The sequence below is a fragment of the Hypomesus transpacificus genome, unplaced genomic scaffold (genome assembly GCF_021917145.1).
Source record: "Hypomesus transpacificus isolate Combined female unplaced genomic scaffold, fHypTra1 scaffold_55, whole genome shotgun sequence".
NCBI classification, from domain to species: Eukaryota; Metazoa; Chordata; class Actinopteri; order Osmeriformes; family Osmeridae; genus Hypomesus; species Hypomesus transpacificus.
Genome location: NW_025814032.1, coordinates 640192 through 662748, shown reverse-complemented (window position 1 = coordinate 662748; position 22557 = coordinate 640192). Strand labels below are relative to the sequence as shown.

At 40.4% G+C, this 22557-nt stretch overlaps 1 protein-coding gene across 5 annotated transcripts in view; it reads right to left on the bottom strand.

Annotated features, from left to right (window-relative positions):
* Positions 1 to 364: 364 nt before the first annotated feature.
* znf618 (zinc finger protein 618) overlaps positions 365 to 22557 on the bottom strand; it is an 84778-nt gene continuing 62585 nt past the window's right edge. For 4 of the 5 annotated variants that reach the window (XM_047017388.1, XM_047017391.1, XM_047017392.1 and 1 more), the window contains one exon: positions 365 to 2969. The gene's annotated coding sequence lies outside the window, so the exon portion shown is untranslated. Of the gene's footprint in view, positions 2970 to 20405; positions 20979 to 22557 lie in introns of those variants that run through there. The other variant, XM_047017390.1, reaches the window with a different exon arrangement.

Below are 22557 nucleotides of genomic sequence, written 5' to 3'. Positions count from 1 at the left end.
TGAGGTCTTACTGACCCGGGTGTAAGGGGGCTGAGAGTTACGCCCTCTCTTTTTCTTCTCTCTTTCATTCCCCTGCGGAGCCCTCGCACGCACCTACAGTAAGGTCTCTCCATGTGTGTCCTTATACAAGTTATCCCTCATTCCCCCACTACATGTTCGTGAGGCCCTCTATTATTCTCCCTTAGTCACTTAGGCCTTCCTCTTTAAGTGTTGGTCCTCCCTCTCTCATGCAGGACCGTGCACAAACATGCATCTGTTCCTCATGTACACTTAACTACAGATATATTCACACAGTGAAAGTATAAATGTTTTTTTTCTTCACACATTCCAATATTGTGACAAAAGAACAATTCAAAAGAATGCATTAATTTGAGCAAATTTATTTAACAGCACATACTACAGTGGGTTAAGTATGAAGAACATTGTGTACAGTCCAGAAACTAAAGCCTTGGAATCCAACTGTCTGCAGTATTAAAAAAAAAGTGTTGCTATAAAAATAGAACAGCTAAATGATCAGAGTTGAGGAATAGAGTTGACACAGCTAAGAAAAGGGGACTGCTAAAGTATGATAACTAGGCCTAAAGGTTTTTAATTTTTTTGCAGTTAGGCAGAGAGTGAAAAATAAGCATTAAGACGACAGAAATATTAACTGAAAGACAGAAGGGATGTAGATCAATTCATGTCTGTCGCTTTGCATTTACATCAAACATCACTAGGTTGTCAAAAACACCCAACATTTAAGAACAAAAACTTACTATGAGGGTATAATCCTCTTTATAAATTGGTCTCCAAATGTATTTTACTCTTAATACAGTGAATATCTGTATTATAGTTGAACTGTTTTCATAGTTTCTGGTTGTATTTCTATTAAGATTTGTTTATCACAGCTTTTGAAATGTTACAATATAAAAAAGAGGTATGGGGTTATGAGGTGTTCACTGTTGTATTTCTAAAACACTTACTCCCTCTAGTGTAATAAAACAGCAGCCCTCTTGTACACACATTGCTTCACCTAAACGGAGTAGGAGAAACCCACCCTTAGACAATTAACTCAAACCAGTTGTTTGTTTGTTTCTTTTTGGTTGAAGTTGGATTATTGGGAGGCTAAACTGATTGTAGTTCAGTGCCTTCACTAATTATTGAAATGAATAAGGTTAATTTGATCTACCCTTCAAGAAATGTATATATTTTAGAAGAAACTTTGGCTTATATAATAGTAGATCAGTACTTTTAATATTAATTGCATGCATATTTCTGTAATATTTCTCATTGCCAACAATGGCATTTTTCCTAGTCCATTTATAATAACTAAAGTTATAAAATTGTCCCTACACTATGCTTGTATAGTAATGGAATGGCTATATAGTATGACTATATCATTGTCTGAAAGGACATTTCAGACAATTTCCTTTTCCAAAAATTCCCAAATTAATCATGCACCAGTCATCCCCCTCAAAAAAGGTTAAAAAGTGGGATGTAAAAATGTGAAATCGCAGTCACTGGCCATAAAATTGTATATAGGTTCTCAAATAACAAAAATCATTACAACAGTCCTCAATCAGATAAATCAATCAATGTTTAAAAGAAAAGAATAAGGTGGGTAAAAACCTAGCAAATAAAACATGACCAAAAAGCACATTAAAATAAATCCAGTGCATTAGTTAAAATTATTAAAACAACAATAAAAGTATATTTCTTTTGAGTATTTGCTTGTGAAAAGTTCAACTATTTCCACATTCAAATAAAAAAAGACCAATAAATAACAGGCAAATATTTGATTAATAACGTTTGGACTCAGGCACAGTACAAACATGGTTTGACAGCTTTGGTCGAAATGAGCAACAGTTATACATAGATCCCATCAAATCATCTCAGACAAATTGAGTACAGTGTACATTACAGACTTGATGGTATGGCATCACTGACCAAAAGTCCATCCGAAACTAAATGTTATCCTCAGAGGGATCTGTCTCAAATGAGGAAAATTGATTAAATTCACAGTTTATTTGAATGCTAGTCAGTACTGTAAGTAAAGACATTAAATTAACTATACTTTAATGGGTCAGAGAGAGAAACCTGAAAAATTGTGAGTAAGCTTGATATTATTTTAAAATGTAAGAAAATTATAATTTACATTAAAACAGACAATAAGTTAAAACATTTTGTTAACATCAATAACCAAGCTATGTTAAGAAGATAAATTAGGTTATTATCCAGTTGGTACCAGACAGTACGTAACTGATCAAAACTTTGGATGAGTGTTCTATGGACATTCCTGTTCCAGACAAAAGCTTAACCTTGCATTGTACAATACAGCAATGGTTAGATACACTCCATTAAGCCATGGGAAAATGTAGTTAATAATCCCATCGGATGAACATTGGTTTAGATTTGGTTAGTTAGGCCATATTGGAACGGAGAAAGATTAGTTTATTCATCTCCTCAGGTGTGACAAGATGTCTCCTCTTCATGGCTAAGCTTTGCTCACACACACTAACACACTCGTTCCGCACACCCACAGCAGGCACTGCTAGCAGCCACAGCGCTAGACGTGCCAGTCTGGGGTACTTGTCTCCCACAGCCGAGCTCCAATACTGGAAAAGGTCTGGGGAGCCCTGTAGGAGGGGCTCGGCCAGGTACTGGAACATCTCCTGTCTGATCTGGGTCTGGCTGTCATCGCTATCTGAAACTGCACATGGCAACAACCCTGAGGGTACCTGGGCAATGCCACCAACACTACTTCCCTCTGTGCCCTCAACCCGGCTTCTTTTGGGTTTGGACGGATATTCACCATCCCGCTCCTCACCCCCAGACCCTCCACAGCTACCAGTGCCACTGAGGTTGGCATCTCGGAATTCTGTAGACATCTCACAGGCCCGAGCAATAATGTCCTCGTGTTGGTAAGCAGGGACGGCGCGCAGCTTTAGCTGGGGATCCAGAACCATGGCTACCTGGTGGGCTCGCTCCACCTAAGAGGTCAAGTTTCTTTGTGGTTAGACCCTGGTCAAACAACTTCATGAATGATTCATTCCAGTGTTGTATTTGTACATAGCTAACCGACATAAAGCTGAGGGGTAGAGTAGTCCCCAGATGGAAATTGCATTTTTACAATACAACTGCACAAGTACAATACAAAATCTACACAAACCCAAAGAAGTAAAAAACAAAGTGACAGAATATTAAAATGAATAGTACAATGTACATTAGTGCAAATACAAAGTGGTTAACAGTAGTCATTGGCATGCCTAGAAAGTGCAAAACATGCCCCTGGTGTGCAACATGGTGTCTGTAAATTAATCTGTAAATCCATGGTATAAATCCTAGTCCCTTTCATTAAGATTACGGTCCACTGTGTCTGGGTAGTGAGATGCAACAGTAAAACAGACTTTCAGAACGCACAATCCAACATAGTCTCTAAAATGACTTCAAGGACAGAGACTGCCCTTCATTAGTTTGTCAATCCTGTAGCCTGCTTTCATACTACTACCTCAGCACACAACAGCGTAGAGATGGCACTCGCAGACTGGTAGAACATTATGAATTTAGTGTACTCAGTAAGAAGTCAACTTTGGCCCTTCTTGCATAAGGCATCAATGTTTCTTGCCCACTCCAGCCTATCAACCCCTGGGGAGACCTCGTACTTCTGACCACTCACTCAAGCATGCATCCCTCAAGTCTTACAAATTGTGGTAGATTGCAATGGACTGGACAAATCAAGGAAAGTTTTAATGCAAAATGTTATTATAAATGTATTATTTAATTAATGTTGTTAAATAAACGTTTAAAAAGACTTGACACTTTTAACCTTGGAAACTACAGTAAAAAGGTAATTTGAGTTCTCAGTGAAGCCCCATTTAATGGAAATCCATTAGAACTGAAATTCAGTGCTCTGAGCATGTAACTTGACTCGCCAGATGTTTTGTTACCAGGGATGCACAATCTATTATTTGTACATTGGTATTGGACAATATTTAGCATGTTGACAGTGACGAGTGACGTGTGGTTTGACATGTTTGAATGATTCAATTAGAATGTGTCTTTATCATTCAAAAATGAGATAGAACTTTATTCATCCCTGAATGGAAAGTGCTGTGAAAAAGGTTGGCATTCTTCAAATCGCGAAATTATATATAATCATTATATATTTAAATTATATATTTCTATGTTTAACCTATTTTTTCATGTTACGAAGTTAGTGTTGAAGAAGTCACTCAATTGGTGGGGGGGGGGGGATCACTGAGCAATCTGTCAGCAAAGTAGGCTTGTTAAAGGGGCGATTGATTGCAAAACCGATTTTACCTTGTCATAGTTGAATAACGACAGTTCGGTGGGTAAAATGAACATACAGTGAATATCAAAGTCCATTGACACCTATTTCCTATGCAAATCTCAAAAAGAAAAAATGTGGCTGTAAAACGCTAGCTTTTCAACAAAGCCACCAGTGTGACGGAGGACCGGCCTTTGTGGCTCTGGTCTGTATCTTTGTCACGCCCCAAAATTTACATCCAGACCAGCCTGAGGTAGCGTCTATCTCTGATACTAGTTTAGCTGCGCGCTTCTCTGTGTAGGCTACTTATAAGGAATTACAAAGAAGAACGTTTTGAATTATAACAAGGATATTGAAAATGGACCACAGTCGTAAATGCTGTGTTCCAGGCTGTACAGGGAAGGCTAACACTCAAAGTCTTCCCAAGGAGCCAAACATTCGACAGGCATGGCTGCTGTTGTCTATGAGAAGATCCCGGCGAAGTTCAACACTCAATCATTCATTTGCTCTGAACATTTCACCCAAGACAGTTTTGACAACCTTGGATAATTTCAAGCAGGATTTGCTAGGAAGCTGAACCTGGAAAGAGGTGCTTTTCCGACCGTATGCTCATTGCAACCGCAAACTATAAGGACAGTATGATGTTGTGCTAACAGTTATTAGCAATACTAACGTATCTTGTATATAGCATACCATGTAGAATGCCAAATACGTTTCTACACATATCAAATGACTCTAGCTAGACTAGCTGTAGTCGGCATTATAAGGGAAGCTTCCGAAAAAATAGCCAGAAAACGAACAGCAGTCTGGCTTATGCTAACGCCTGTCTAGATAATCTATTTGAAAGAACTGGAGAAAGGCAGGTGCTAGATACAGGATACGTTAGCATTGCTAGTAACTGTTACTAATAACACCCAGACTGTAGACATGTAAACTAGTTTAGCTTGCTAACGCAAGAGCATAGGTAGAATGTGTGATAATTTAGCCTAGTTTATTGGCAATGGGGCTAACGTTGTTTCAAGTTCCTGATTGTGTTTCATTCAAATAAATAACCTGTGTTATGTAAATCTACAATTCATGATGCATGTTTGTCCAGATCTTTGTCATGTTATTTTTCAGCAAGATATCTAGAGCTAGCTAACTGAAGCCGAGTAGAATCACAATATGGTTTGGTTGCTAAGCTGTAGCCTAACGTTCTACCCACCTTTTACATTTGGCTCTCAACGAAGGCAGTCGCATTTTCTTTCCCTCTCCTCCCCCTGACCTTCCCTGCTTGCTTCCCTGCTTGGCTTCTATCCTATTGTTTAGTCATTCACGGAGAAATGCTCTGAAGTTTTCAATCATTTGGATAGTTTTTTATTATATTACTCAAAATCAAATACTTCTGATTGGAGCAAAGTGGATTGACTACAACCACTAAAAGGAACAACCTGAGGGACTGAAGCCCAAGGTGAGCAGAAGTATTTTGGGCTACTCTCCCAGACTGACCACAGGCAAGCAAAGCTAAAGCTTGTTCCCTGTAGAACTATGGCTTGCAACGACTGCAAACAACTTACTCAGAGGATAGTCGAACTGGAGTTAAGAGTCAGAACCCTCATAGATATCAGAGAGACCGAAGACTTTATAGATTCCTTGCTACCTAGCCAGGAGGCTAAGCTACCGGCTAATGAGCCACCCTTGGAACCAGCTTTCTTTCCACCAGCCGGTGGACCGGATGAGTCATGGCCTGCTATGGCGCTAAATCAAAGAGGCCCAGCGCCGCTTCTACTTTCATCGGAGATGGGACTGTCACCAAGGATAAAAAGCGAGGCAGAAACTCTTCCCACATCACCTCTCCTCCTGTCCCACTCAGAAACAGATTCGAAACACTGGGAACTTCCTTGTGTGTGGAATCCAAGGCGAAGAGGCACAGGAGTGCTACCCTCGCAGCTTACAAACATGAAGGGCCCAGATCACCGACACACCATGATGGTAGCTACTACACACATGCAAATCCATCACATCATCGTCTGCTGCGACCGGGAGTCCCCCATTTCACTCCAAGCCCCTCTCGGACCATTCGGGGCGCTGTTCGACCCCCCATCAGGCCTAATCAGACAACAATACCACAGGATTATCAACTTCCAAGGTATGCTAAGACTACCCACAACCCATCAGCACTTAGAGGAGCTAACGCTGCTAGCACTTTAGAATCTACTGCTAGCACTGACACAATGGCTGACCTTGGTCTAGCAAAAGGTCCCATCATTTCTAACCCAAATAAGCTAAGAACTGGCTCCGCAGCTACTGATAAGGCAAACGTTAGAAATGCAAACACAATACCACATATGGCCACCATCTTGATTGGAGATGCCATGACAGCACATGTTAAACTGGCAAAGACAGAAAATATTTGTCTTAGCAACACATCTGTCGAGGAACTGTCGTCAGAGGTACAAACAATCCTCAACAATAAACCAAACAACCCTAAGATTATCATCCACACTGGCTCGTTTGATATCCTACACAAGAAAACTGGCACTGAGATACTTAAAAAACATTTCACCCAGCTACTGAACACACTCAACAGATATCAAGATGTATTCATCAGTGGACCGATTGCATGCTTTCGCAGAGGAAAAGAAGCCTTCAGTCGACTACTATCTTTCAACACATGGTTGGCATCTGTCTGTCTGGCACACAAACTGAGATTTATCGATAATTTCAATGTGTTCTGGAACTGTGCAGACCGTTTTCAAGCTGACGGACTCCACCCAAACCGTAGAGGATCTCGACTACTAACAGCAAACATCAGTCACGTGCTCCTGACCACAAATCAAGTTGCTCCCCCTATCCCTGTTATGTCTAAGCTGACTGACTCATCCCAAACAACCTCCCATGGAACAGAACAGAACATTCAAACAGCCTCCTGCAAGGACATGGGCCTTGCACAGATCTGCACCCCCCGGATGAATTCCCTTGTGATGGAACAGCTCAGTGACATAGACTTTCCCAAAGAAAAGCTACGCTAGGACAGCCACCATGCTATTTCATTAGACATACCGGTCATCATCACAAACAGAAAATGGCACATTTTCACAGAACTATCCATATTCTTCCAACAGATTTATCAACCCCTGTTTTATCTGTTAATACCCCACAGATGAAACTGGCCCTTCTCAATGTTAGATCACTAAATAACAAAACATTTCTAGTTAATGATCTGATCAAAGAAAACAACTTAGACTGCATCTGTCTAACAGAAACCTGGCTAAACAATGACACGGCAACAGCAACTCTGATAGAAGCGTGTCCGCCCGATTACAGCTTTCACCAAGTTTCTAGGAAATCAAAAAAAGGTGGAGGAGTCGCAGCAATTTTCTCCTCTAAACTGTTGTTCAAAATTACTGAGCTAGGTGAATTCACATCATATGAATATCTTGCTATAGAGCTCAAAACCGAATCAATACTTTTTGTTATTATATGTCGGCCACCCAAGCACTCGCCAATATTCATACAAGAATTCTCTGAACTATTATCACTATGTGTCACTAGATATGACAAAGTAGTTTTAAACGGAGACTTAAATATCCAAGTAAATAAAAAAGCAGACCCAAGAACTATTGAGCTCTTAAATCTCCTCGACAGCTTCGATCTAACTCAACACATAACAGACCCAACACACCAGCACGGAAACACACTAGATCTAGTGATAACAACTGGACTAAATATCAATAATATTTTGATAACTGATCTACCCCTCTCAGACCATCATTATATACTTTTTAATGTGGAAATCATCCTAACAAAAAACACAAAAGAATTCTTAGTCCAAAGAAGAAATTTAGACGATTCAGCTATGATGAAATTTTCTGAACAATTCGCTCTATATGAGCCAAATAATCATGATTGCTCTCTGAATGAAATGGTAGAGAACCTCAATGATGCACTATTAACTGTGTTAGACTCTGTTGCACCACTAAAAACCAAAAAGAAGTGCACAAGCAGAACCTCCCCATGGCTGAGAAATAAAAATGTTAGTGAAACGAAAAGAAAATGCCGTGCAGCAGAGAGAAAATGGAGGAAAACAAAGATCACTATCCACTACAATATCTACAAAGATACACTAACCACCTATAACAAGACCACCCGTCTAGCAAGGAGAGAATATTTCTCCAACATTATAACAGAAAACGCCAGAAATTCCAGAGTTCTTTTCTCCACCGTTGACCAGCTGTTGACCAGCTGCTGTATACACTGTCCCTGTCCCACCCCCATCCTCAGCAGTTAAATGTGGAGCTTGCTTTGTTCTTCAAGAACAAAATAACTCTGATCAGAGATAGTATAATTAATAGTGGGGTCGAAACTGACATCAGTAGATTCTGCAACATAACCATGAGCACATTTACCTGTATCACACTTAGTGAACTTTCCAAAATTGTCAGCGAATCTAACTCCACAACCTCAGATATTTATCCTATACCCACAACATAATTTAAGCGAGTGTTTGATAGTGTCTCAGGTCCGGTGCTAGAGATTATAAACACATCCCTTAGAACTGGCGTCTTCCCAGATGCATTCAAAACAGCTGTTGTAAAGCCCCTATTAAAGAAACTCAAATTGGATAACAGTCTACTTGCAAATTACAGACCAATATCAAACCTTCCATTTATTAGTAAAGTACTGAAAAAGATAGTTTTAGTCCAATTAAATTATTTTCTCGAAGAAAATAACATTCTGGAAGTCTCGCAGTCAGGTTTCAGGAAATATTACAGTACTGAAACTGCTCTCACCAAAATAATTAGCGACCTCAGATTAAACTCTGATGCAAATAAAGTCTCTATCCTTATCCTGCTAGATCTTAGTGCAGCATTTGATACCATTGATCACAACATCCTAATCAATAGACTGGAAAAGCTTATTGGGTTCACGGATAGTGTATTGAACTGGATAAAATCATATATCACAGGAAGGAAGTTTTATGTTAGTTTAGGAGACCATAGGTCTAAGAAACATGAGAACTGCAATGGGGTTGCTCAAGGAAGCTGCCTAGGTCCATTACTTTTTTCTCTTTATATGTTACCACTCTGCGACATAATCAGAGAACATAACATAGATTTCCATAGCTATGCGGATGACACACAACTATATATATATCCACTGAACCCAACGATGCAACGGCCATCAATTCCATTACCAACTGCCTGTTGGCAATAAACAAATGGATGAATGATAACTTTCTTAAATTAAATGAAGACAAAACCGAAGTCCTACTATGTGGCCCCAAATCCAAAAGAGAGATGCTTACTAAGAATCTAGGAGGCTTAACCCCCTGTCTTAAACCAGAGGTGACGAGTCTCGTTGTAATCCTGGACTCAGATTTGAATTTCAACTCTCACATAAATAAAGTGACCAAAACAGCTTTCTTTCACCTGAGGAATATAGCAAAGGTACGACCATTCATGAACCAAAATGATGCAGAAAAGTGAATTCATGCTTTTATATCCAGCCGGCTGGACTACTGTAACGCACTTTTCACTGATCTTCCCAAGAAAACCACTGAAAGATTACAGCTCATTCAAAATTCTGCAGCTAGATTATTAACCAAAACTTAAAGGAGAGAACACATTAGTCCTGTCCTAGCTACTTTACACTGGCTCCCTGTTACCTTCAGAATTGACTTTAAGGTCCTTTTCCTCATATAAAAAGCTCTACACGGAAAAGGACCTAGCTACATTGCTAACTCCCTTATAAACTACACACCAGCTAGAACACTGCGATCATCAAATGCAGGCCTATTAGAGGTCACCAGAAGCAGTCATAAGAAGATTGGTGATTCCGCCTTTGCTAATTATGCCCCAAAACTATGGAACAAATTACCCATAAATATTAGGGAAGCAAACACGCTAGACATTTTTTAAAGACAGCTTAAAACCTACCTTTTTACCAAAGCATTTAAGTAATTTTATCTCAGCAGGGTTTTACTACTTTTATTAGTTATATTATTGTTGCTATTTTAATTATAATTTTTATCCCTTGTATTATTGTTTTTATTGATTTTATGTAAAGCACCTTGAGCTACAATTCTTGTATGAAATGTGCTATATAAATAAAGTCTTACTTACTTACTTACTTACCTAACTCAATCCAGTTTGCTTCAACAACAGAAGTGGAAACAAGTAATGTTATCATTTCAAATGATATGTAGTCAATCTGTTGAAAACAGTGTTGTGTAGACACAATAGATTTATTTGCGCGTTTTTATTTCAAGTCTCCACCTTCGGTGTTTCAGTGAGTGCTGCTGTTGGCCGTGTTGCGTTTTTGCTCCCCAGCTTCACTCGTTGAAACCCAACCAATCAGCGCGCAGCTTATCTAAATATTAATGAGCATACCATAAAAGGAGAAAAGCTAGTGGTTTTTCCCGGGAACATTTCAGAGGATCTATCAGGGGGCATAGAACAGCACCCGGGCCATTTTCAACCCAACCAATGTTACATACCCTTTTCGGAGACCTTAAGGAACAGTGTGAAATACCCCAAAAACCCAGTCAATCGCCCCTTTAAGGCATCATTTCTAGTCACATTGTGGGAGTTGAGTTGGCTATACTAGTTTTGGTCAGACCACCACCAACAAACAAAGTACCTTGGTATACCTTAATTATGCAATAAAATAGCCACTGCTGTTAACAAACATATCGCTGCTGGTAAGAAAATTAACAATGAATATTGTTTTTCTTGGAGTACATGCAGGATGGAAATTAAACGATGTACACGATTAACAACACGCCATGAAACTGTCTGTTTTGCAATTTGGTACATTTAATATCTCCTATTTAGTGAATGTGTGAATGTCTAGCTTTATGGAGGAAAGCATGATCATGTTTTCCTGTTGTGTGCTAAACTTCCAGAGAATTTACAACCATGTGTTTGCATGGCAAACAGTTGTTAGGAATGTTACCTAACTAGCGTAGTTACAATGTTGATGTCCATATGGTTGGAGGTGGAGTTAAGCAACTATTGTTCCCATCCATTGCCTGCTTGGGGGAAGAGTGGACAAGTTCCAAATCTTTCAAGGAGTTTCTATACCAGTGGTTTTAAGGGATACCACCATTCAACTAAACATATATATTTCAAATATTTTCAATGGATGTTATATGATTTGAAAGCTTACAATCTGCACTTTCATGACCTGTAAAGAACTGAGACTTGACCATGACCTACAGTACATGCAGACCAAAATACTAGCACTTCACAAATGTGACAGCTATCCCATTAAATTTGACATCAAAAGGAGTGTGAATCATCGGGATTGGCATTGGCTATCTGCAAAACTGTTATTGCAAACATAGTGAGGGAAAACATTTTTTTGATTCACTACTGATTTTGTACATTTGCCCACTGACAAAGAAATGATCAGTCTATCATTTTAATGGTAGGTTTATTTGAACAGTGAGAGACAGAATAAGAAGAAAAAAATCAAGAAAAACGCATGTCACAATTGTTATAAATTGATTAGCATTTTAAAGAGTGAAATACGTATTTGACCCCCTCTCAATCAGAAACATTTCTGGCTCCAGGGATTCTTTTATACAGGTAACAAGCTGAGATCCGGAGCACACTCTTAACACTACAAATGATGAGCAATTTTTACAAGGGCTGAACGATTTAGGAAAATATGCTAATTGCGATTATTTGGACTAATATCGCAATTGCGATTTTAAATGTGATTATTATATGATTTATTAATGAATATAGATGTATACTGATCTCCAGTCAGCAACATAACACACAAAGTTCAAAAAATTAAGGAAAACATACCGCCTGTACCTCTTCGAAAATATTTGGGTAAATCAACGCTAAATGTAGGATAATAACATGTGCATTGCACTTTCTTAACTAAAGCTAGCTAGCTAGCTACCATTTTGGGGAAAAAACTTGCGCTGTGGGGACCGTCGGAAATATAGAACTCATGCATCTTAAGGTTAAATCTTAAAAGAAAAAGAAACACTGTCTGAACATTTCTGATCCAGTCAGTAGCCTAACGGAAACAGTATTGCACTGACAGCCTTAGTGATCCTACTGTATGTGTATCACCGAGGGGCATCATATCTTTTGTGATAAACGCCGTTACTGCTTGAGTAATGTCGTACATGAATATGGAGTTAGGCTTTGAAACATTTCGATATATGATCCTGTCGGGTGTTATTTGGCTTATTTGACACACTGGTGTTCAGCATTTTAGCTATGCATTGTACATGGCTTTGTGGTGTTTTTTTAGGGCCAAATTAGGTTGGTGGTGTTGCCCCCTGACGTAGCAATGTTAGCCAGGCAGGTTTTGCACAATATTTGACACTGCGCAGCATCTTTTTTAAAGGCAAAATTGGCAAAGTGTCTGTAATGTCAGGTTCTTTCAAGCCTGAGGCCATTGTACAGGTCAAGGTAAAGTGTAACATGCAAAGTTGATCCTTCGTCTGTGAACTGCGTTACTCTCATGTGTCATGTGACCAAAGTAAAATCGCAACCTTTGCGATTACAAAATCTTGTTGTTACATCGCGACATTAACGCAAATGCAATTAATTGTTCAGCCCTAATTTTTACCTTAGAATTGACCCATAAGTTGAAGACATGGACGTTATTACTGACATGTAACAGATGGTTAAGCGGTTAGGGAATCGTGCTATTAATCAGAAGGTTGCTGGTTCGATTCCTAGCCGTGCAAAATGATGTGTCCTTGGGCAAGGCACTTCACCCTTTTCACATGCTGTTGCAACAACTAGTGACGTTAGTCACTAGTCAGTAAAACTACAATACCACACCAGATGTAGAGTTTTACTCACAAGACCGGAAACAAAACAACAAGCACGCCACACACACTTGTTTGGGCTTGCGAGCCGGCTAAAAAGTAGGCTAACGTTACGTTTTGAGTGGAAGGTGAAATGCCGAAATGGATGCCAATAAAATTCTGAATGGAAAGTTTACTTTGAAAAAGTTGCTAAATGGTTCCATTGACAAGACCAAAGTGATATGTGTGTTTTTTCGTTGTGAACTGAGCTATCATCACAGCACGTCCAGTCTGAAATACCACTTGATGGCCAAGCACACAGCTGATGCGAATTGTCCGCCACCTCGTCAAAGCTAGGCGATTGCAATAAAAAAAATATTGCGATCGCGATTTTTCAATAAAAAAACAACATTTGCACCAAGCAATCCCATCCACTTATCCATGTTGAAAAGAGCATTAAAATGAGAAAAAATAATTGGGCAAAAAGAAATCAAGGGGACATTTAGAATAGATTAAAATTAGTTAACTATACCATTTATGCGATTAATCGCAATGTAATATTTTAATCGTTTGACACTAGTAACTGGATAATAAAATAAGATGTTTCTCCTATGGCAAAAATTGTCAGATTAGGTCCAAGCTCAAACAGCTTTAATTCAGCAATTAATTTTGACATATCAAGGTGAATCTTTGCACGGTACTTCAGGGGAGTGTCACCTTAAAGCCTATTTGTTATGTTCTGTCTTGTCCAGTCCTGGTTTTGTGTGTCTGTCCAGTCTATGTTCCAGGTCACATACCCCAATACTCCGGTTCACATCTTCCAGTTCACCTCCCAACCAGACGCACTTGTTGCCCATCTATCGTTACCTGCACAGTTCATCTACCCTGGCTTCCCACAGACTCATTTCCAGTTCAACTATGCTACTTTGACGGTAGTTGGTCGTTGCCTTGCCTTGCCTGCCTTGAAGATACTAACCTGCTGTCCCTGTGTGCTACAGACACCACCACCTACGGCTCCAAGCCCGCTTCCTCCTGTCTGGAATCCACGGCCCTCACCATCATTACCCTCTGTCTGGCTAAAATAAACCTGGTTCATATCTCCATCAGCATCTGAGTGTTGCATTTAGGCTAGATCACAGTTGGTCATTCTATAGTCGGCTGACAAGATTGTGTTGTTGTCCCCAGTCAAAAGTATAAACAAACACACAGGGTTATCATAAACATTCAATGGTCTAATTAGATCCAGTTATATTGGCAAAACATGTAATGTTTATTGTCAGAAGGACTGTGTTCTGACAATAAACATTACATGTTTTGCCAATACTTTGCCAAGTATTGCAAAAACTAGAGCTATTTGTTTGGGAAATGCTAAGCTATAGGGCTAACAGATCATTTAGAATAGCCTACGTTTTGTTCCCTTTACATCTACGGATTAAATAGAATAAATAGGATAATCTTGGGTAGTTTACTGCATTGTGCACAGGATTTTTTATTTTTTTTGCTGGTAACCCGTGGATGCAGCTTTCAAAGATGTGATCCCATCCCCCTTAATGATCGATCGCGTAGTGAATCAATGCATTTGGTCGAAACAGTTCCTTTCAACGGTGTAGCTCTAGCTTACTCGCATCCAGTTACCCAACATTCCAAGAATTACAATCTGATAGGCCTACTTACAGCTCAAGAACACATTTAATTTAGCTTACTGAATGCGGGCAACAGCATAATAGAGATAAGGTTTTATGAGCCTACCCGAAGTTGTCGTAACTATAATGGATTCCAAGTTAATGTTTAAGTTAATTCATAGGGGTGCAAAACTGAACCGAAAAAACCCTGAACCGAACACTACCCACGGTTCGGTTTTAACATGTAACCGCGGTTTTTCGGATCTACTTGAAGATCATCTTTTTTTGGGGGGGGGGGGGGGGGGGGGGGGGGGGTTGCTGGAGAGAGGCTAATCATACGAAGCTAGGCAAGTGTAAAGTATGCTAACCAGGGATATTCCAGAACCTTTTTTATTGGATACGGCACCTTTGTCACCATGGAAAAGGATTTGCCTTAATGAAAAAAAAAGAAATCCTGTTTGTGTAGTGTTCAATGTTGTTATATGTCTTGTTAGTCTTTATCCCCTATAGAAGTTTCATAAAAATATTGTGTTGGCATTTTCAATGCGTTTTGAGGTGAATTTTCAGGTTAAGACAGAGGGGGAGGCACTTCAAGTGACACTTGCGCTTGTGCTGGTTGAGTAGGCTTGCCTCGTTTCCCTCAGGGGAAAAAATGTCAGACAACAGACAACAATATGTCCTTAACTTTTTTAAATAAGTCCCACAAGTAGCCTGTGCTGTTTACATGGTCATGGTCACATCATGGACTGTTTGTCTCATCCAGAGCGTTTTTTGGTTAATTTAATCCGATGGATAATTGCTGCTTTTAAAAACGATTGTTGCAGTGTTTATTTTTAACGTTTCACACTCATGCAGTGCATGTTCTGAAATAAAAATATACATTGCCCTGATGTACAAGCAGGTTTTTTTTGTCAGAAAAGCTATGTAGGCAGTGTATTTTTTTGTGTTCGGTTTTTCGGTTTCCTCCAACCCCCGTTTTGAGTCGCCGGGTCGGATCCACCCCCCTTCTGCGCTTCGGGACCTCCCACTTCGCCGGATATACAGAAAATACACAGAAAATACAGAGAGAACACTGAAATTGTAGTTTTTTTCTTCCCCCTAATTTGTTAAACAAAACCGAACCAAAACCGAAACCATGACCCAAAAAACCGAACCGAGCCGTGGGCTTGTTGAATTGTTGCACCCCTAGTATCTAAAGATATATTATTTAGAGTTATTTACATATGTAATTGTATTACAATTTGTGTGTTGATGATTGAGAGAACCACATCCATATTGCATCTACATCCATATTGCATCTAAGGGTGTGTTCACACTTGGCAGGTTTGGTTAGATGAAAACGAACTTTTATGCAATTGCTCTGTCAGCCAAGACTATCTACTATAATTCATTGTTTTGGTCTGGACCAAGAGATCCGAGAGAACCGAACTACAAGTGTGAACAGGAGTCAAAAACTCCTCCAGTGATGAGCAGTAGCCTAATTAGAAACTAGCATAGAGTTTTAGCCCCATTTCGTGTTGATGTACACAAGCCACAGTCAATTTATTGTTCAGGGAGCAAACAATTGATAGCATATTATCAGACCCTTGAATGTTTATGAGACAATTTCAATAGCTCCTTCTATGGACCTACTGATTGCAAACTATAGTTTGTGAATCCACTAATTTGCCTTACATACATAGATTTTCATTGGTGATTTTATCGTCTAATGATTTGTTAGATCCATGTTTAAAGGGGTGATTGACTGGGTTTTTGGGGTATTTCACACTGTTCTTTAAGGTCTCCGAATAGGATATGTAACATTGGTTGGGCCGAAAATGGCCCGGGTGCTGTTCTATGCCCCCTGATAGATCCTCTGAAATGTACCTGGGAAAAAACACTAGCTTTTCTCCTTTTATGGTATGCTCATTAATATTTAGATAAGCTGCGCGCTGATTGGTTGGTTTTCAACGAGTGAAGCTGGGGAGCAAAAACGCAACACAGCCAACAGCAGCACTCGCCGAAACACCGAAGTTGGAGACTTGAAATATTACATTTACATTACATTTATTCCTTTAGCAGACGCTTTTATCCAAAGCGACTTCCAAGAGAGAGGTTTACAAAGTGCATAGGTCACTGATAATAACAACAAGATAGCCCCACAGCATTGCGGGTAGTCAAAAACAAGAAGTACATATTGTGAACAACCAAAAAATAGTGCTAAAGGGAAGAAACCATAAGAGCATGTAGTTAAACAAGTTAAATTACACAACATTAATCTCTAAGTGCAGGTGTACCTGTAGGAAAGCAATAAAAATAGGATTAACTAAAATAGAATACAACAGTTTAAACCAGCTACCACTAACCAACAAGAGCAACAGTCTAAGCAAGAGTCATTGTGATCCTTGAGGAAACTAGCGTTGGGTTCAGCAAACCATTCCTAAGTACCATTGTACTCCCGGAACAAGTGCGTCTTGAGCCTTCTCTTGAAGGTGGAGAGACAGTCGGTGTCTCTGATGGAGGTGGGGAGTTGATTCCACCACTGGGGTGCCAGGCAGGAGAAGAGCTTGTGCTGGGACCGGGCGGTCTTGAGAGGTGGGACCACCAGGCGGTTGTCTGAAGAAGACCGTAGGTGGCGGGTGGGGGTGTAGGGCTGCAGGAGAGACTTGATGTAGTCGGGCGCAGTCCCTTTCACTGCTCGGAAGGTCAGTACAAGGGTCTTGAATCTGATGCGGGCCGTTATGGGTAGCCAGTGGAGGGAGATGAGGAGCGGGGTAACGTGGGAGCGTATTTCTAAATATAAATGCGCAAATAAATCTATTGTGTCTAAACAACACTGTTTTCAACAGATTGACTACATATCATTTGAAATGATAACATTACTTGTTTCCACTTCTGTTGTTGAAGCAAACTGGATTGAGTTAGGTGGGTAGAACGTTAGGCTACAGCTTAGCAACCAAACCATATCGTGATTCAACTCGGCTTCAGTTAGCTAGCTAGCTCTAGATATCTTGCTGAAAAATAACATGACAAAGATCTGAACAAAAATGCATTGTGAATTGTAGATTTACATTACACAGGTTATTTATTTGAATGAAACACAGTCAGGAACATGAATCAACGTTAGCCCCATTGCCAATAAACTAGGCTAAATTATCACACATTCTACCTATGCTCTTGCGTTAGCAAGCTAAACTTGTTTACATGCCTACAGTCTAGGTGTTACTAGGAACAGTTACTAGCAATGCTAACGTATCCTGTATCTAGCACTTGCCTTTCTCCAGTTCTTTCAAATAGATTAACTAGTCAGGCGTTAGCAATAAGCCAGACTGCTGTTCGTTTTCTGGCTATTTTTCGGAAGCTTCCCTTCTAATGCCGACCACAGCTAGTCTAGCTAGAGTAATTTGATGTGTGTAGAAATGTATTTAGCATTCTACATGGTATGCCATATACAGGACACGTTGGCATTGCTAATAACTGTTAGCACAACATCATACTGTCCTTATAGCTTGCGGTTGCAATGAGCATACGGTCCGAACAGCACCTCTTTCCAGGTTCAGCTTCCTAGCAAATCCTGCTTGAAATTGTCCAAGGTTGTCAACATGTGAAATGTTCAGAGCAAATGAATGATTGAGTGTCGAACTTCGCCGGGATTTTCTAATAGACAACAGCAGCCATGCCTGTCGAATGTTTGGCTCCTTGGGAAGACTGTTAGTGTTAGCCTTCCCTATACAGCCTGGAACACAGCATTTACGACCGTGGTCCATTTTCAATATCCTTGTTATAATTCAAAACGTTCTTCTTTGTAATTCCTTATAAGTAGCCTACACAGAGCAGCGCGCAGCTAAACTAGTATTGGATATCGACGGAACCTCACCTGCTTCAAGAGGACCACCATCATCCCTGTGCCCACCATCATCCCTGTGCCCAAGAACACCAAGGTCACATGTCTGAACGACTATCGCCCAATAGCACTGACCTCTATCATCATGAAGTGCTTCGAGCGGCTAGTCAAATCATTCATCTGCTCCTCGCTGCCCCCCACACTGGACCCTATGCAGTTTGCATACCGGTCCAATAGGTCTACAGACGATGCCATCGCTCTGACCATGCACACCGCTCTCTCCCACCTGGACAAGGGGAATACTTATGTGAGGATGCTGTTCATTGACTACAGCTCTGCATTCAACACCATCATCCCCTCCAGACTGGTCTCCAAGCTTGTGGACCTGGGACTAAGCACCTCCCTCTGCAAGTGGATCTTCCACTTCCTGACGGGGAGGCCACAGGTGGTGAGAATCGGTGACCGCACCTCATCTGTACTGATCACCAACACAGGCACCCCCCAGGGCTGTGTGCTCAGCCCTCTCCTGTTCTCCTTGTTCACCCACGACTGTGCGTCTACGCACAGCTCCAACCTCCTCGTTAAGTTTGCTGACGACACAACCATCGTGGGCCTCATCTCTGACAGTGACGAGTCAGCCTACAGAGAGGAGGTTGACACCCTGACATCATGGTGTCAGGACAACAACCTCTCTCTTAACATCAGCAAGACCAAGGAGATGATTGTGGACTTTAGGAGGCGGCAGGAGGAGGAGCATGCACCCCTATTCATCAATGGATCGGAAGTGGAGAAGGTCAGCTGCTTCAAGTTCCTCGGGGTGAACATCAGCAATGACCTCACCTGGTCTGTTCACACGGACAAGGTGGTCAAAACGGCCCGTAAGCGCCTCTTCTTCCTGAGGAGACTGAAGAAGTTTGGTATGGACTCAGTCATCCTTACTAACTTTTACAGATGCACTATAGAAAGCATTCTGACTGGTTGTATCACAGTGTGGTATGGGAGCTGCACAGACCGGGACCGCAAGGCCCTACGAAGTGTGGTCCGTTCTGCTGAGTTCATCATCGGCAGGAAGCTCCCAGCCCTACAGGACACCTACCACACACGTTGCCTAAGGAAAGCCAGCAGGATTCTAAGAGACTGTTCCCACCCATCCTTCAGTCTCTTTACCCCGTTGCCTTCTGGCAGGCGTTACCGCAGCATCCGGTCGCGCACACGCAGACTGGACAACAGTTTCTACCCAAGGGTCATCAGGCTTCTCAATGGACACTGATATGGACATTTTTACTGCACACTAGTCACTTATACAATGTTACTTTCAGCTACTGGTTGCTCTTTCAGTAACATTGCACTACTGTACCTCGCCACCAGGCTCCTGTTTGGTCATTGACATAGTCACTGATCTGTAAATTTGCACTACTGCACTGTACTCCATTTAGGTTAGATTAGTTTATAGGGTTGTAACAGTTTTTTTTTTTTTGTGTATTAGGGTTAGTATAGCGTACTATTTATTGTTATCTGTAATTTAGGAAGTTTTAGTGTTAGGGTTAGTATAGTCGTTTATTTATTGCTATCTGTATATTTAGGAAGTTCACTTATCTAAGCTCAGCATAGATGTAAATTTGTTCTGTGTACTTATATGTTATGTTATGCCAGGTGCTTGCGTTGTCTTGTCTTAAGAATTTCAGTGCCCAGTCTAACCTTGTGTTGCTCTGTGCACCTGACAAATAAAAGACTTGAACTTGAACCTCGGGCTGGTCTGGATGTATATTTTGGGGCATGACAAAGATAGAGACCAGAGCCAAAAATGGCGGTCCCCCTTCCTACGTCACACCGGTGGCTTTGTTGAAAAGTTAGCGTTTTACAGACAATTTTTTTCTTTTTGAGATTTGCATAGGAAAGAGGTGTCAATGGACTTTGATATTCACTGTATGTTCATTTTATCCACCGAACTGTCGTTATTCAACTAGGACAAGGTAAAATCGGTTTTGCAATCAATCGCCCCTTTAATAATCGGTGCATCTCTATTTGCTACACATACCCATCCATACACCATTGTCAAATACTCTATTTCAATTAAATAATTTGTATTGTTTCAGTATTGAGTACCGCAATACTACACTTGGTATCAGTATTGAAGTACACATTTTGGTATCTTGACAATAATAGTGACGGGTTCCAAAGAATGAACCTCTGATTTAGTTTTTCACCCTTCTAGAGGAAGACTTTTCTGTTCTTTTTTGTGTTTGTGCATTAAATGCACGAGTGTGCACATCTGCGGCTGCCTTGTGTGCTCCTGATATATATACGGCTCCCTTCAAACCCTCCCAGTGGTTACCACATTCTGCATATGTCATGTAAAAAAATGCCCAAATGCCCCCAGTCACTTAAAGTTTCCCTTTCGGAATATTGCAACTCTATATTGTGGTGTCAGGCAATCCTTGATCCATGTCACCAGGGGAGCCTCCATCTGCAGCTTCTTTCGCAGGAGTAAGGGCTGTAGGGCAACTGGAGAAATTAAAGCAATCAAAGCTGTCCTGTTCAGATAAGAGTGGGACATATGTAAAAGGTAGATTTCAGTGTTTTCTAGTCCTATCCGAGGTTGGTGAAGATACTGCAGGGGGTCCTGGGGCCTGTTCCATAAAGGCCACTTAAAACATCTGGGATTTAAGTCCCAAACCTGAGTTGAATTAACCTTACAAGTCAGCCAGGGCTAAAGCGGTTATAGAATATAAAGTCTAGTTTTCTATGGAGCTAGAAATCTGACAAAAGTATCTGAATTTGAATATGAAAGATCTGAAATATTTTGGTGTCAAATTTCATAAAACTGAAATATTTTGCTGTTGAATATATAATATCTGAATTATTTGTATGCCGAATTTAATAAAACAATTATTTTGATCCAAAAATACACATTTCTAAAATTCAGATTGCAGAAATTCAGATTCTTGAAATTCAGATTGCTGAAATTCAGATTACGGAAATTCAGATTTTGTCTGAACTAGGCCAAAGGTGAAACAACGTGCTTTCACAGGAAAAAGTAGACGATTTCAGGACGACCGAACTTTACCTCAGAACAAACTGAGTAGCTAGTTGGAGGAAGACCCAGATCACACATACGTATCTGGGATAGCACACATACGTCCCGATGTGTAGAAGATACGTCGGCAAGATCTGGTATGGAGATCGTTGGCATTTGATCGAAACTGACTTCCAGACGATGACGTGTGGACAATGAATCAAATCACACCCGGCCGCACTCCAGATATATCCTGTTAACCATAGATAACTCCTTATTTCTAGGCTGTTAAATACTATGTCCGATCTCAGCAAATATATCACTATCCATAACCGATCTGAAATGTCACTTAGCAAATGAATCTGCCGCCCTCCGACTCACTTGGTAACAGTAACTGCCGATTTTGGCAGAGGAGAAGTTTTTACAAGTTTCATAAGCACTTGCTCCATACTCTACCTCCAACGAGCAACTCTTAGCTTTTGTTCTGAGATAAAATTCGGTCAGAGAATGTCTAGATTCGGTCGTTCTGAAATCGTCTACTTTTGCCTGTGAAAGCAAGCTGTTTCACCTCTGGCCAAGTTCAGACAAAATCTGAATTTCCGCAATCTGAATTTCCGCAATCTGAATTCACGCAATCTGAATTTCAAAAATCGGAATTCATACAATCTTAATAAAAAAAAAAATGTATTTCTGGATTAAAATAATTCAGTTTTGTTAAATTCGGCATACAAATAATTCAGATATTATATATTCAACAGTAACATATTTCAGTTTTATGAAATTCGACATACAAATATTTCAGATCTTTCACATTCAAATTCAGATACTTTTGTCAGCTTACTAGCTCCATAGTTTAGCAACAAATTGCTAATAATTGTCTGGGAGTCAGGTGGCTGAGCAGTTAGGGAATCGGGCTAGTAAACTGAAGGTTGCCAGATCGATTCCCGGCCAAGTGCCAAATGACATTGTGTCCTTGGGCAAGGCACTTCATGTAAATGTTAATATCAATCCACCACGGCAAAACATGTTCACGACCATGTGACTTCTTCCCAAAAGAACATTCTGTTT